This window comes from Argopecten irradians, chromosome 8 (assembly GCF_041381155.1).
Source record: "Argopecten irradians isolate NY chromosome 8, Ai_NY, whole genome shotgun sequence".
NCBI classification, from domain to species: domain Eukaryota; kingdom Metazoa; phylum Mollusca; class Bivalvia; order Pectinida; family Pectinidae; genus Argopecten; species Argopecten irradians.
Window position 1 is genome coordinate 16,299,608 of NC_091141.1, and position 17,488 is coordinate 16,317,095.

The 17,488-nt window shown below is 36.8% G+C and overlaps 1 long non-coding RNA gene across 1 annotated transcript; it reads left to right on the plus strand.

Annotated features, from left to right (window-relative positions):
- The first annotated feature begins 8,460 nt into the window (after positions 1 to 8,460).
- On the plus strand, positions 8,461 to 11,740 carry LOC138329497 (uncharacterized). The gene is made up of 4 exons (XR_011209459.1): positions 8,461 to 8,560; positions 9,708 to 9,880; positions 10,534 to 10,677; positions 11,583 to 11,740. It is a non-coding gene; the product is annotated as an uncharacterized lncRNA (long non-coding RNA).
- The last annotated feature ends 5,748 nt before the right edge of the window (positions 11,741 to 17,488 follow it).

Sequence of the window (17,488 nt, forward strand, 5' to 3'; positions counted from 1 at the left end):
CAGTAGGAAGGGGACGGCTTGGTTTGGTGTCACTATAAATAGATACAGTAGGAAGGGGGCGGCTTGGTTTGGTGGCACGATAAATAGATACAGTAGGAAGGGGACGGCTTGGTTTGATGTCACATAAATAGATACAGTAGGAAGGGGACGGCTTGGTTTGATGTCACGATAAATAGATACAGTAGGAAGGGGACGGCTTGGTTTGATGTCACGATAAATAGATACAGTAGGAAGGGGACGGCTTGGTTTGGTGTCACGATAAATAGATACAGTAGGAAGGGGACGGCTTGGTTTGGTGTCACGATAAATAGATACAGTAGGAAGGGGACGGCTTGGTTTGGTGTCACGATAAATAGATACAGTAGGAAGGGGACGGCTTGGTTTGGTGTCACGATAAATAGATACAGTAGGAAGGGGACGGCTTGGTTTGATGTCACTATAAATAGATACAGTAGGAAGGGGACGGCTTGGTTTGATGTCACTATAAATAGATACAGTAGGAAGGGGACGGCTTGGTTTGATGTCACTATAAATAGATACAGTAGGAAGGGGACGGCTTGGTTTGATGTCACTATAAATAGATACAGTAGGAAGGGGACGGCTTGGTTTGATGTCACTATAAATAGATACAGTAGGAAGGGGACGGCTTGGTTTGGTGTCACTATAAATAGATACAGTAGGAAGGGGACGGCTTGGTTTGGTGTCACTATAAATAGATACAGTAGGAAGGGACGGCTTGGTTTGGTGTCACTATAAATAGATACAGTAGGAAGGGGACGGCTTGGTTTGGTGTCACGATAAATAGATACAGTAGGAAGGGGACGGCTTGGTTTGGTGTCACTATAAATAGATACAGTAGGAAGGGGACGGCTTGGTTTGGTGTCACTATAAATAGATACAGTAGGAAGGGGACGGCTTGGTTTGGTGTCACTATAAATAGATACAGTAGGAAGGGGACGGCTTGGTTTGGTGTCACTATAAATAGATACAGTAGGAAGGGGACGGCTTGGTTTGGTGTCACTATAAATGATAATGAAGGGATGTCACATAATAGATACAGTAGGAAGGGGACGGCTTGGTTGGTGTAAATAGATACAGTAGGAAGGGACGGCTTGGTTTGTGTCACTATAAATAGATACAGTAGGAAGGGACGGCTTGGTTTGGTGTCACATAAATAGATACAGTAGGAAGGGGACGGCTTGGTTTGGTGTCACTATAAATAGATACAGTAGGAAGGGGACGGCTTGTTTTGGTGTCACTATAAATAGATACAGTAGGAAGGGGACGGCGGCTTGGTTTGGTTGTGTCACTATAAATAGATACAGTAGGAAGGGGACGGCTTGGTTTGATGTCACTATAAATAGATACAGTAGGAAGGGGACGGCTTGGTTTGGTGTCACTATAAATAGATACAGTAGGAAGGGGACGGCTTGGTTTGATGTCACTATAAATAGATACAGTAGGAAGGGGACGGCTTGGTTTGATGTCACTATAAATAGATACAGTAGGAAGGGGACGGCTTGGTTTGGTGTCACTATAAATAGATACAGTAGGAAGGGGACGGCTTGGTTTGGTGTCACTATAAATAGATACAGTAGGAAGGGGACGGCTTGGTTTCGTGTTACGATAAATAGATACAGTAGGAAGGGGACGGCTTGGTTTGGTGTCACTATAAATAGATACAGTAGGAAGGGGACTGCTTGGTTTGGTGTCACTATAAATAGATACAGTAGGAAGTGGACGGCTTGGTTTGATGTGTGTCACTATAAATAGATACAGTAGGAAGGGGACGGCTTGGTTTGGTGTCACTATAAATAGATACAGTAGGAAGGGGACGGCTTGGTTTGGTGTCACTATAAATAGATACAGTAGGAAGGGGACGGCTTGGTTTCGTGTCACGATAAATAGATACAGTAGGAAGGGGACGGCTTGGTTTCGTGTTACGATAAATAGATAGAGTAGGAAGGGGTCTGCCCTGCTGGTATGGCATTAAAATTGTACCTGCTGACCTTATTGCATAATCGTAAAAGCGGACAAAATTTAGGATCTGATCGTTTCTTTCTTCCTAGTTAACTTTATTTTTCCAAATAACCTCCTTTACACCGCCTCACTTTTGGCTTTCCGTTGAGCGCTCGCCCCTGTGAGGTAGCACTTGGGTTGCCCATTGGCCGAGACAAGAGTGACAGTTTCTGCTCCTGCTTAGCGCTCATAGGTAGCCGTCGGAATCTGTCCCCTAGCAGAGACAAACCAAAGTCTTTAAAAGTGTTAATTTGACACCAATGAATGCCATTCTACTCTGTAAAGACATTCAACATAACAGGGTCGGTGTGAGCATCACGTAAAAGAATTTATTATGTGGACTAATAAAAGGAAGTGTCTGAAAAAAGATAAGTACACATCAAATTTGTACATTTCTAGTATAAAAAGAACAACCGACCACAATGTGTAATGGCAGGCAGCGAGCTAGTTTGACTACTTCACACACATTTCACCACCATGGACTTGTTTCGCACATCACATTCTTTTTCCATGAAGCCACATTTGCGCATAAGAAGATATAGAGAAAAATGAGTGTGGGGGGGCAATAACCGAAAACATATGGTAAATGTTACATCATGAAAATTGTTTTTTACAAGAAAAGCCTCAAATTACTTCTTTTGAAGAATCACCGGGAGTTAAAGTCCTTTATGTCTCTCATTTCATCTGCAACACCCCTTAAGGTGTTACCCCACTAGTGTAAAAAGAATTACTGATGTTGCAAAGGAACACAAACCTCTGCTCCTGCTTAGCTCTCAGCATTAAGGAGGGGACGACTGGTTTGCCAGTTGTCAGTATAATATGACTGCTTGAAAAGTGTTGCGTATTGTCGTCGGCATTATGATATAGCATTATAAAAAGGGCTGAAATCCCACTTTATAAGAAGACACAACACAAATATACCGCAGTCTCCAAAACAAAAACCTCCCTCTTCACACACTCAACACACTGCATACATAGGAGGCCATCCTTACATAACCCTGGCTGTTAATAGGCGTTAATTAATCAATCAAACACGCCCATGCACCGCAATGCAAATAGGGCATGCCGTTTTTAAATAGCCTTAGTCAGTATAGAGACATTAAGCTCAACCAACGAATAGGCATGTCACAATGAGAACCAATGGTTTCAAGGTCAGTTAAGGGTTATGATACCTGTAAACTTATACCGATTAATAATTAACATACTAAACTATAATAAATCAGAATCGGATGATGCCAATGCCAAGGGATTCATTAGGAGAATGCAAATCCATAGGCCATTAAATTCCTCGCATAGCCTTTAAATGATGCCGGAGTTCCATGTGCTTGCCTACCAACAGGGCAATAACACGGATGAACTGATCAAAACTAATCTAATATATGCACGTATCTTCATGGCATTTGAAGCAAAATATAGTAATGATTATATTGCTGCGTTCAAAAACGTTATTTAAAACTATGCACGATTAAATACGTCTTCCAAAGCACACACATTTCACTTCATGCTCACAAGACACCAAATACAAGGTCAACTTCACTAGCCAAGGGTAGTAAGTCCGATACTCTTCGTAGTAGAAAGAGAATCGGACTAATACCGTTGGCTAACGAAGTTGATACAAGGTAGGTTGTCCTTTTACGACACCGGCTGTTATGTTTTTACAGTAAGTAATGCATGCAACATCCTCTGCCGTCAATTACATTTTCTAATTAATAATTAATTATTAATATTACTTTGTTATTTTATCATTGTATGAAGTTTGAACAATTTATGTTTGTGTTCTCAAATTATCATCCGGAATTTTAAATCTGGTTTTAGTAACAGTGACCTTTCGTAGTTGACCTTTTGACCCAAATTAAATCCGAAGTTTTATTATCTTACATTATTATCTACCATTTTGTGAAGTTTGATCAAAACCCATTAATTCGTTATCATCTGGAAACCAAACCCGGATGACATACAGACGGACGGACGGACGAATACTATATTCCCCTCTGGTATCACCATCAGGGGACTAATTAACCAAATTAAACGTATTGTGAACACATTTAACTTATTGATTTAACTGATTACACCGGGATTGGTTATTCGCTCCTGTCTATCTTATACGAAGCACTGATGTATCAGGAGGCATTCAATGTAATAACTGCTTGACTGTTTGATACACGGACGTATTGGGCTATACCCAAGGTAGGTAGTGTTCATGTCCATCAATACTATAATATATTAACTACTATTTTAGCTTATATGTCCCTATGGAAAGCCATATATGTCTTATACGACAATTCTTTAATATATTATGTGGTTTTGTCTTTATATCATGTGGTTTTGTCTTCATATCATGTGGTTTTGTATGGCTTTCCCGATGTCCTTAATACAGATCAGTTAATGATGAGATGTACAGCAATCCTATCTCTTGGTTACTGTCTGTGATATATGGTATGTTAAGATGTCGTATAAGACATTCCGTAAACTATACAGATGTGAGACTGAGCTATGGATGAGAACTCTAGCGTGAGTCTCAAAATGACATGGTTTTCTATCTCCCGCAAGCATATTCTTTGCGTGCGCGCACGTATTGCTCAATCAGCTTTCCGAATTATAAGATTTTATAAGATGTCTAATAAGAGATTATGTTCATTAAAAATTTTAAAATGAGAACACAAATATATTGGTCACATAGTACATGTACATTTTACAAGCGAAATTACTCATTTTGAATGGGCTGTCCTATCCGTTGTATATCCACCATATGCACTGTACAATCTACACACTGGGGCTAAATACATTTCTATAACAATGAATTTAATTTAAAGTGTTTCGTTCATCAAGTTATCTCACCACATTATTTGTTTGAAATTAACGTCTTATGAACAGCCAGGGTCATGTAAGGACCGCCTCGCGTGAGTGTGGTACTGTGTGTGTGTTAATGTATGTGTGATTGAGATATTGCAGTAAATTCGTATTGTATCTTGCTTTTTTAAACGTGTTTTGATTGTCGTTAACTATTGACAACAGGAATTGGACACATTTTTTCCCAACTTAGTGTTGTCCTCTCCCGAGTACGTTATATAGATATGTACCTAATAGACAGCAGTGAATAAAATATATTTATTAAAGATAACAGAAACACATACTGCGATTAAGGCCACGGCTTTACTTGATGCACCGCCCCATCAATGGGTGTAATTTGCAACATCACAAAAATTTCTTAATATTCCAAGAAGTTAATAGAGATGAATGAGGATACCAGCATTCACTCCATTATGTTAACATCACATTGTTTCTTTTTGACCAAAATTTAGTTACTTTAATCAATAAAAGTTAAATAACTCTCTAAATGTAGAATTTGCCCTTAAGCATTAATCACATAATTAATATAATATTAATTCCAATCACATAATTAATATAATATTCATTTTCTATTTAAATAAAGGCAAGCAATGTGAATATAAAGCACTATCAATGACTGCAAAAGATGTCAATAAGCACTATCAATAAGTGAAACTCAATGTCAATGAAGCACTATCAATAAAATGTCAATAAGCACTATCAATGAGTGCAAACAATTTCAATAAGCACTATCAATAAGTGCAAAGCGCAACAATGCCAATAAGCACTATCAATAAGTGCAACAATGCCAATAAGCACTATCAATAAGTGCAACAATGCCAATAAGCACTATCAATAAGTGCAACAATGCCAATAAGCACTATCAATAAGTGCAACAATGCCAATAAGCACTATCAATAAGTGCAAAGCGCAACAATGCCAATCAGCACTATCAATAAGTGCAACAATGCCAATAAGCACTATCAATAAGTGCAACAATGCCAATAAGCACTATCAATAAGTGCAACAATGCCAATAAGCACTATCAATAAGTGCAACAATGCCAATAAGCACTATCAATAAGTGCACTCAATGTCAATCAGCACTATCAATAAGTGCAACAATGTCAATAAGCACTATCAATAAGTGCAACAATGTCAATAAGCACTATCAATAAGCAATACAATCAATAAGCACTATCAATAAGTGCACTCAATGTCAATAAGCACTATCAATAAGTGCACTCAATGTCAATAAGCACTATCAATAAGTTCACTCAATGTCAATAAGCACTATCAATAAGTGCACTCAATGTCAATAAGCACTATCAATAAGTGCAAAGTGCAACAATGTCAATAAGCACTATCAATAAGTGCAAAGTGCAACAATGTCAATAAGCACTATCAATAAGTGCAAAGTGCAACAATGTCAATAAGCACTATCAATAAGTGCAACAATGCCAATAAGCACTATCAATAAGTGCAACAATGCCAATAAGCACTATCAATAAGTGCACTCAATGTCAATCAGCACTATCAATAAGTGCAACAATGTCAATAAGCACTATCAATAAGTGCAACAATGTCAATAAGCACTATCAATAAGTGCAACAATGCCAATAAGCACTATCAATAAGTGCAAACACAATGCCAATCAGCACTATCAATAAGTGCAACAATGTCAATAAGCACTATCAATAAGTGCAACAATGTCAATAAGCACTATCAATAAGTGCAACAATGTCAATAAGCACTATCAATAAGTGCAGAATATACATGTTTGTCGAGGACCCGCCATATAAATCTCTATTCAACACGTCCATTAACACTTCACAGCCGACAAGAATATACGCGTTTGACAATGATACCTTACCATTATTGCACGGTACGAGGATCTCCAACATACCGAACATTACCATGTTTTAATCACGGTCCCTTTCCAGTTTACATCCAAGTGTTCAGTTCTTGTTCACATACCGAAAAGTGGCTGGAAAGAGGAACAAAAAAGAGCAGCAAAGCAGCAGACTACAAACTGAATAAAAGGGAGGGTTTTTAAGGGGAGGGCTGAAAATATTTCTTTGAAGATTTGTTCAAGCCGCGACGAAGAAGGAAGTGTTCACCGCGCATGCTTACTAAGAGAGAACGCGTTATACTAAATGCTACTACTTCCGGTAGAAATGACACACACCGGCTGTAACGAAATTATGGCCCCAAACCTGCACAACTTAACATACCATCAAAACTGAATGAAATTTTTGCTCCTTTAATAAATTGATTTATTCGTTACACAATAAATCTTAATATATTTATCAAAAGTGTCTATTATAAGAAAGAAGGGGAAAAGGGGAAAGATGGAAGAGTTTGGGTGTGAAGAAAAAGTCATTTGATAAGGACAAATATTCATTTCAATGACTAAAGTGACTTTTTCTCCTCGCCCAAACTCTTCTGTCTTTCCTCTTTTGTGTCTTCCTGTACAGTAGAACCCTTGCTCTTTTTCTATAGTAGTATCACTGAAGCATGTCACCGACGACACCAAGCAAGAAACCTCAGCTGGTCACATTATACTGACAACGGACGAACCAGTCGTACTACTGCACTGATTCAGGAGCAAAAACTACCCAAAAGCCCAGAATAAAAATAGGATATTCTGATTAGCATACAATATATACCTGACCCTGAGGTATCTTCATGCAAAATATTTTGCTTAACACTGAGATGCCGTAAAACGGCCCAAATGATATAGTTCCGCTTAATCCCAAATGATTTTCTTCTTATTAACATCTCCCATGACACCGCCTCACTTTTGTCCATGAGTTGAGTATTCGCATCTGGGTTCTGTCCCCAAGGTTAGGACGCTACAATCTACACAAGTGACAGTTTCTGCTACTGTTTATATAGCTTAACCCTCAGCTTAAAAGGTGTGGAACGACTGGTTTACCTGTCAGTATAATGTGACCGGATGAATTCATCGGTATTAAACTCGTCTGACAATATATGTCAATATTATAATCAAGGTGAGTAACTCGATTGGCCTGATAAAACGACCCAATTTCGGGGAAAACGTGTTAGTGAAATAACCGTTGAAGTTATGCAGCTGGTTTATATATTTTAATACCTATGGATGAAGTGTACGTATGTGATGTCTATGCTTAAATGAGTTACATGTAGCACTATAAAAAGATATGAATACCGCTATTACAAGGAGCCGCAACACGAATACATGTATACCGCAGCCTCCAAAGACATTAACACACCGAAACTTAGTCCATACATCACTGATTCCTTTATTGACCATAAAGTTATAAACCAAATAAAATACATTAAAATGAGTTTAAAATGAACAAATGATGAAAACATTTTTAAAGAGCCATGAATGTAGGAATTAGTTTGTTGCTATGGTCATTTAAGGACAGTATTGCATGTATTCGATGTGTAAAGTGGGGTAAGCTGCGGCTAATATTTAGTTTGTCTCCATGTAGAACCGAACAGCTACCGATCACATTATAATGACATTGTTCAAATCAGTCGTCTTATTCCTTTACTGTCTGTATGCCCCCTCAAATTGTATGAAGAAGGCAGATTTTGTTTTAATGAAGCGTTGATTATCTTTTTCAGAATGTATATCACAAATGATCTGGTGCAGATTGGCAAGGAGATCATGAGGTTACAGCTGCTGATTGTAATGCAGATACTGATGCTTACAGGAAATGGAGGTTATCAGTCATTTGAAATGGATACATAGAGGTTACACAATGAGTAATGTTTGGATATGGAATGTATTTCAAACGTTATTTAAAAGGTACAAAAGACACTAGCTCTAGCGAATGTCTTTTATAACTTTTAAAACAATAACTTACGAGTGTGAAATAAATTCCATATGCAATAACCCCAAATTATGTGATCTGTTTCTACCACAATTGAATTATCTTTGAAATCTGTGATGTGACGATGAAAATAAATAGTTTGATCAAAGTTAACAAGAGGCCTATGGGCCTTAGCAGTTACCTTAGTCCGGATAGAGCATGAAACAAATACATACAAACACTATATATTGGCCCATCCTGCCCTTGATATAGATTATATCATCAATTTGACCTTTTATTTTGGATTCCGTTACATATGTGAAGGTTTTTGAAATTTGAAATTTTAACAATTTTGGCGCGCCCCTCTGGCCCCTGGAGGTCAGCCAAGACCTATATGAATATGATGTGAAAGTGCTATTTTTTATTAAAAATTATGTGCCTATTTGACTCATTTTTTAATAAAAATTGAGCGTATAAGACTTATTAATGCGTTTGCCTCACTACACTATATTAAAATTTGACCCCCTCTATAGGGAAAAATCTAATTTAAGACACAAGAACCATGATTTTTTTGTAGAGGACCTTAATTACTTTAAACTTATGAAGAAAATTTTATTCCATCAAATAAGTTAATTCAGAAAATTAAAGTAGAAAATGTAAATTGTTCACGGACACACGACGCAGGGACGTACAAAAGGCGATTAGAATAGGTTACTTTGTCTGAGGTGACCGAAAGGTCATAGTCCACCATTGGACTATAAATACATGTATAATTATCCAACACCCTTGTGTGTGAAACTTTTGGCCTTCAGTTTAGATAAAGTTTGCGCACAGAAAATAAGTTGGCGAAAATGCTATCTTTTTATTTATCATACCAGAAGATAATATTTAATAAACCTTTTATACTAAGGCTTAAAGCTTTTATGGAAACTTCGTTTGAAATATGATATATGTGTTCATATGGATAGATCTCGTACAAATGCAGACGGCAAATAAGGATATTTTTTGTCTGCAAAATGTCTCCATAGTGAAATCCCCATTATCATTCCCTTTATAGAATGCTACTGTGGCGAACTACTTATAAACGGACCCAGAGGTATAGTAAACACATCATTAACGGCATCGTCCGCCTACCGTGAAGAATGCTGCTTACCAAACTATGCAAGAATCGGAAATGTTCCTCCTTACGCATGGTGTCCATCCACTCCTTCTAAGACGGAATACCTACAGGTAAATACAATACACCATTACGGAATTTTGACCTGAACACAGGTGTCAAATCTTTATTTACCTACACTTTCCTGTATTATTTAAATATGCGATCCCTATCATTTATATTGATCTTGTGGCTAATATGAAAATGATAAGGTAGTCACATAGCCACCGCGAATGATTTCATGCGAAAAGTACACGTACAGCGTTTGTAGCTCAATCTGATTAAATTACATATATTTATAACCAGTCTGTTGATAGTGATCCTTATTGTAACCAGATTGTTTGAAGCTAGTTTTCTCTACTTACATGCAAAGTTTATCAATACCTTTGTACATGCAAATGCTACACAAATCAATTGTGAGAGTGTAATTATCAATATGGTATCTATGCAGCCATTAAAGATTTTGGTGTATTATTTGTAATCGGTATTTCGTTAGATAAAATACTACATATACTGGTATGTATAACAATACATTTCAAACATTGCTAAGTATTGATTCGCGGCCTCATTCATGCAATGCAAATCAACAAAGGATTTTTCTATAATTTACATTTTATTCAGTTTTAATCAACAAAGTATTTACTCTTGATCTGGAATTGTGTATTAGCATTGTTTTAACATCATTATTCGTAATAAATTCTTATTTTGCATTACCAATTTATTATAGGTCAAACTGAATTATCTGACAATTCTGACAGCGATCATCATACAGGGAAGGAGGCCAGATCAATATATCACATCATTCATAGCCTTTATAAGTTTGGATGGCGTTAAATGGAAAGCCGTAAGGGGCAATACAGGATCGATAGAGGTTTGTCTAATTTTCAAAACCATGTATACGTCACGGGGGTACCCAAGCTGTTGACACAACGTTAAGGAAGATCAAAACCAAATCATGTCAAAGAGACGACCATTATCAATAACATAACGTCACGACAACACTGCATGTCACTCCTCCTTTATAGCTATATAGATGGTATCTAGTTTTCACTGTCATTCCGTATATGCACTCATCTTATTTTTACATTTTCAAAATGATATTAGTAAAATTATTATCAACTTCGTTTCGTCGATTGAAAATGGAAATCAAACAACACTTATCATTATAAACATCAGTTTATGTCTCTGAAATACGTTTTCACGCGACCTACAACGCGAACAACAAACGTATACACACCCAGTATATAGATGGACCATCTGAGTGGAATTCGCGTATTAAAGATTCTTCACTCCTATATGATTTATGCGTACAAATGCGTGTTTGGAGTCGTCGTGGTGGAGTACATGAGTCTACGAAAGTAGTACATAGGTCTGCGAAGGTAATACACGCCGCGTCCTTCATCTCGAATTTCCTTAAAATGATCCTGATATGGTCCGAATATTATCTTTTTCGGTAAAACCTAATTCCAATATGGCCAGCTGCCATCATGAAACACATTTTAAAAGTTCATCAGCTTCTGTACTAATATATACTTGAATGTAAAGGAAGCGGAGCCTAAGAATGTTATTTTTATATCTCCGAACACGCATTGCAGTGTCCTTCAAAACAGCCAAGATAAATGCCAAAGTAAACATATTGAAACATTTTAATCATTTCCTATTCACATGGTGCTTAGGTTGCATTGTCAGATGGATGTCAGGCCCTTGGTGCTATTATCTATTATTATTATTAGACTAGATACAAAATGAAAGTGTTTGCTATGTTTCTGTCCAAAGATATTCATTGCAAACAACGATGGGGCATCATTGGTAACAAGGCCAGTACATGATACCTCTCCTACAATATTTGTCCGGATTTATCCAGAAACTTGGCAGGGTTGGCCTTCATGTCGATTGGAGATGATTGGATGTGCGTATTATTTTTTGCACTTATATTTGGAGTACTGTAAACCAACTTTCCTTCGCGTGCGATTTATTTTCGCGAATTTAACGATTAGGGTAAATTCGCGAAATTTTACCTCCACGAATTGATGTCTTCCACAATTCAAATGCATTTTCATTTAATTTCAAATCTGCGAAACTTAATCTACGCGAAAATGTTTTGAAATGGAACTGGCGAAATTTAGTAGCCGCGAAAGTAAGCTGGTTTACAGTAAGCCTTTCATGATTGATTTGAAAAAAACGATCCCATGGGTTGTTAAATAACGGTTATAGGTGATTATAACACCGGGATGGGATGAATGTGACTATATTTCCTCCATTGTATTCCATGGTTGGGGAGATTCAAAATCATTAATTAATATTTGACAGTAGGTCTAGTATACTTTTGAACTCGATAACGATCTCAAACAGTAGTCGCCGTTTATCCAACATGTCCGTCATAAAAACATTAAACATGTAATTTGACGTTCTAATTCCAGTAGCCAAAATATTAGTCTTGTGGCATGCTCGCATCATATTTGTCCAAAATCAAAGGAGTTGGGTTTAGCCTTTTCGTCCATAATTAAGTTATGTTTTCCCCTTTTCAACCGATGCAAGAATAGTAAAATCACGCCATATTCTAAAGAACTTTAAAGATAATGTTTGTATATATATATATATATCAGTTCCAGACACTGTAAACTGGGAAGGAAAATTTGGTGTTCCGGACGAACTGCCTCCGACTCTACAACAATTAACAACACTAAACAATGCACTTTGTGGGAATGCTTGTCACAAGTCTGTGTCCTGTGGGAGTTTTATGTACGACTTTGACACCAATGAATGCTATCTCTACCCTGTAAAGACATTCAACATTACAGCGTCAGTGTCAGCATCTCGTAAAAGAATATACTATGTGGACAGTTTCAAACCAGAGTGCTATCCATAAAATTGACTGGTATTTGATTCAACCTGTAATTGTTTTCAAACGAATTTATAGTCAAATAATAGGTGATTACATTCATTATTTCCCTTCGTATTAATTCCATTATTTATATTTACCAACAAAGTATTACTTATATAAGAAGTTGCCTTTATTACCCCTGTTAACTTGAATGAATGTCAAGGCCATCCATTTGAACAAACTTGGTAGTTCTTCATCTAAGCATGCTACAAGCCCAAAATGTGTACCCTGGACCTTTCGGTGAGTGAGATGAAGCGGTTTAAATGAAAAGATTACACGCGGTGGACCGCATTGTCTATCATATTGGTAGTTGATCCTGATCCCCAGGCCAGGACGCACCAAAGTTTATCAAATTGGGAGTTTCTGGTCCTGCTTAGTGCTCAGCATAAACAGAGTGGAACAAGCAACCCAATTTTCTGCATATTTTCGATGCCACGTGTTGAATGCTTTGTTATATTAGAAATGCTTTGATTTCCACTATTTTCAATGGCTAATACATGGTCACGTGATGTTCAATATGTTGCATATTGACTCGGTGTTTCAATTTTTAGAAGCATCGAGTCAATATTCCTTTGCGAACTTCATTGCCCAAACGCTTCATTCTTTCGGGTGACGTTCTTTGACCAATTCTTTTCTTGTAATTAATATACATATTAGATATTGTTTTCGACATTTCTAAAAGAAACGACATCTAATATAAAACCTGTCGTGCGTGTTTGAAGTGCGAAGTGCGGTTTTTTTAATATTCGTGATTTGTGTCTTTTGTAGTGGATCTATTGGACTTTTGTTATTGCTTTATCACCAATGCATGTCGGTAAAGACCACAAAAAGCTGTAACATACTGACAACGCCCATTTTAAAAGTCCCTCGCTATCATGCGGCCGCTATAGTCAATAAAATTCATCACCTGTTATAACTGTATTCCATTCAATGTAATAGGCATTATCTGGAACACACTTTAGTGATCACGTGACAGCGAGGGACTTTCGAAATGGCTGCTCAAAGAAGCGATCGAACAAAGCATCGTTTACAAAATGAGATGGTTCTTGGATACATGTCGCTAATAATATATGTGGGTTTGGAGATAAAAATATTTCCACTAGCGATATGTGCAAGTATGGGAACCACTGCAGTTGGATTATTTCTGCAACATTACAACCTTAGAAGAGGTAGGTCAACTTGACTTGATTTTCTAGAATAAAGTTTAGAAGGCTCGAGTAGGGATTCCGACTGAGAGACATTCAACAAACGTCCGAATATAAAAGAGGCTCGAGAAGAAATTCCAATAGCGATTGGGGGCGGGGAAGCAGGAACAATTTTATTCCGTTTAGTGTCAGGGTGGGGAATCACGTGACTCAAAATGATATGTTTCACTGAAAGATGGCGAAAATCCTGCCTCTTCAGGCATATTTTCCGGGCAGAACAGCTTATATTCCATTCAATCCTTATAATGTATAGCCTAAAACCATCCGTGCATTGGTATTTATTAAACTTTATACTCTCGTGTACGAAATCTTAGTATTTTTTGAGAACATTCTGCAGAAAGATTATGCGATTGGCAATTTGAGTTTTTACATGCTTCACGGACAGTGGAAAATTTGCTAACAAATCAATATTTCCTCCACTTTTTACAAAATTTCACATATATTACTCGATATGTTTTTCAGATATATAATTCAAATACCAAACAGTGCAGTATTTATACATTATTGTAGTACAAATTAAATCTAAACGATGCATAAATGTGGTTCTGATAAGCTTCACAGACGAAAATGTTATTTTGTCCATAATATATTTCTATTTCATTTAAAACGCAATCTAAGTTCCAACATTGAACATGACCTATATAGCGATCCAAACTTTTTTGGGATTTTTTTTATTACAAACATTTTTCAATATATTTCAAAAAAAATATTTGTCTACATATAGTGTGCAATTCTGTTCATAATGAAAACTTTTCATGTGGGCATTCATCCCAGAGGTCTTGGCTAAAATTTTAATCCATCATTCGCTCAGAACCCACTGCAGTAAACAGAAGATTCTTTTCATGTAAAAGAAAATTGAATTTTTATCTCTTCTGAATATTGAATGGGTATGAAAGAGGATTTATGTGCAGTGGTCTGTGACCAGCGTGGCGTAACGCTCTATTGTTTACCCTACATGCCCTGCAAGTAGGCCGTCAGAAGTGTTTCTGTTGTCTCTATTGCGTTATCTTAAAAGGCGACTAAATTTATGATCTGACCATTTTGTTCTTCTTAACGTCTCAAACTACCTACCTTAATGTTCCGATGTACGAGAGGAGACATGATAGAAACATTCAAAATACTGAGTGGGATATACGACACTAAAAGAGTGACTTCGGGACTATTAGAAGTATTTGAAAGACATCAGAAAGTACAGTTTCGGTCACTGAGTGATTGATGTGTGAATCAGTCTCCCTGAGCATGTGAAATTTATCAATATCGATATTCCAATTTGAAAACCGATTTGACAAATTATGGATAGATCATTATCCGATGAAATATTTATTTACTGGGGAATATAAACCGAAGACCGGAGTAGTACGTGGATATATTATATGCATTTATGGCCCCGGTGGCAGTGCGATATGAAGGTTTATTTACCCGAAGGTGTGATATTTCCCGAGGGCTTTCCCGAGGGAAATATTATATCTGATGGTAAACAGTACCATGTAGAGTATGCTTTTTACCGTTTTTTTTTTATCTAGACCTCTCAAACGTCTAAAAATGGTCTTAAGGCACTCTGGTGGATCCATGATTATATAATCTGTAACTAATTCTCAGATTCCTGTGTGTTTGATGGTACATTAAGGTGTCATATTTAAAATAAAAATATCGTTTCATATTGAAATTGATTAAGAATCTGTATACAGCAATGGTAAAAATGACAATGTTCCTTTAAATGTAACGATGGTAACGTTTCTTTCTATTCCGTTTAATTTAGCCCCGAATGCGTTGAGGAGGCAGCTTATCGTTTCACTAAATGTTTCCCAAGCCGAAGCCGGTGTACCGTTTAATAACTTATTTAAAAATGGGTTTCCAAACACTTTGTGCTTAAATTCTCTTCCTGAAAATGCACTATGCACAACTAGGCGCTGTTGTGATCTGAATAACGTGTCTTTTTTTAAAATTGTTTGGATATCAGGGAAGTGTTGAAATTCCAAATATAAACTACATACAAGTAGAAGCTTTCCAAAAAGCTAAGTGGGCTACGCGGAAACGTATTTATTTGGTTGGAACGCGTATGGGACTTTAACAATGATATGATAGTATTGCTTAGCAATTTCAAACGTTCTTTAGGAAACCATTTCATAAATTGTGGGCTTGCGTAGTGCAAGGCCTACAGACGAACAGTTTTAATTATACTTCAGTTACCAACAAAATAAAAGCGGTGTAATGCAGAGATTGCCAAATTAAGTTAAAAAAATACTATGTAAAGAAAATATTGATTTTTTACTGTTTTTTTCTTTATTCCGTTTTTTTTTTTTTTTTCATTCCGCATTTTAGTATGTAGTGTCATTCCGCATTTGTATACTCCGTGTTCCGGTGATATTTATTATTATTTTCATTATAAAAATGTCTGATTATTTTTTATGAAAACAGCTTTACCACGAATGCTTGTGCTAAACTTAAATCACAGGGGATGCAAGCGCTGCGTGACCATGATTTATCAGGAAGGTGTCCAAATCCGGACAGATTCAAGTCTGTTTCCTTATTTCTTTTTAATATTAGTTCAACAGACACTGTGCGTAACACGTGGATCAAGCTTCTGATTCAAGCGTTCTTGCTACATGGCTATCCTGGACGAAACTGCAAAATGGCGTGATTTGAACACTCACTTTGTTATGAAACTAACTGCTACGCATCAAGCGGCGTAACAACAAGCACGTTAAGTGCACACGTACTTCCAAGTGGTACGGTAAATTAACCTACAAGTTGTACATTGTAAACAAATATATAAACGACATCTGATGCTTCTCTTGTTCTTGTGTTTTGGGTGTTTTTTTATTTCTATTTATTTATCTATTTATTTATTTTTTTGTGCAGGAAAAATACATACACTGTGCATGTATTTTAGGTGAAAGAATGGCCGTTTCAGCTCCGGTCAGTTTTCATATTAAAACCAATTTGTTCAACTGTTGCTGTAAATAAAAATGTATTATTAACTATTTGGTACTTTTGTTTTACGTATTTTACGAGTAATACCATGTGATTTTTCGTTATGTGCGAAAAGATACGGTGTCGGCTAATATCAATAGCATAGGCACGATCCCTCCCAACACAATCTGATTAAAATACAGATCCTTTAACCACGTATACTTCAGATCAAATACATTTTCTACACATTGTTATGTCAATTGATAACGCCATTTCGTCCCAGTATACATATACATTAAGCTTTGTTGTGCACTTGAGCGAGATGACTTCGTACACGAAAATTATTCTGACAGCTTTTTCAAACTATTTCGTCCCCAGTGAAGATTCTGGCAGTGCCAATCTGATTGGCCATATCCAAAGGTCATCTTGACGTGACCTCTAATGGGATGTGGGTCAGATCCTGTTATCAAACGTAGTAATAATAAGGATCTGTATTTTAATCAGATTGCTCCCAACAAAGAGTATCTGACGATCGAGTGTGTCACAAGATAGTTTACAGAAATAGACTGGTAACGTCACCTTTAATATATAATGGCATGGCCTGATATGTAAGTAAGAGTAATCCCCCTTAGTACAGAAGCCAAGTCCTGTTTGCAAAGAACAGTCGTCAAGGAGTTTTG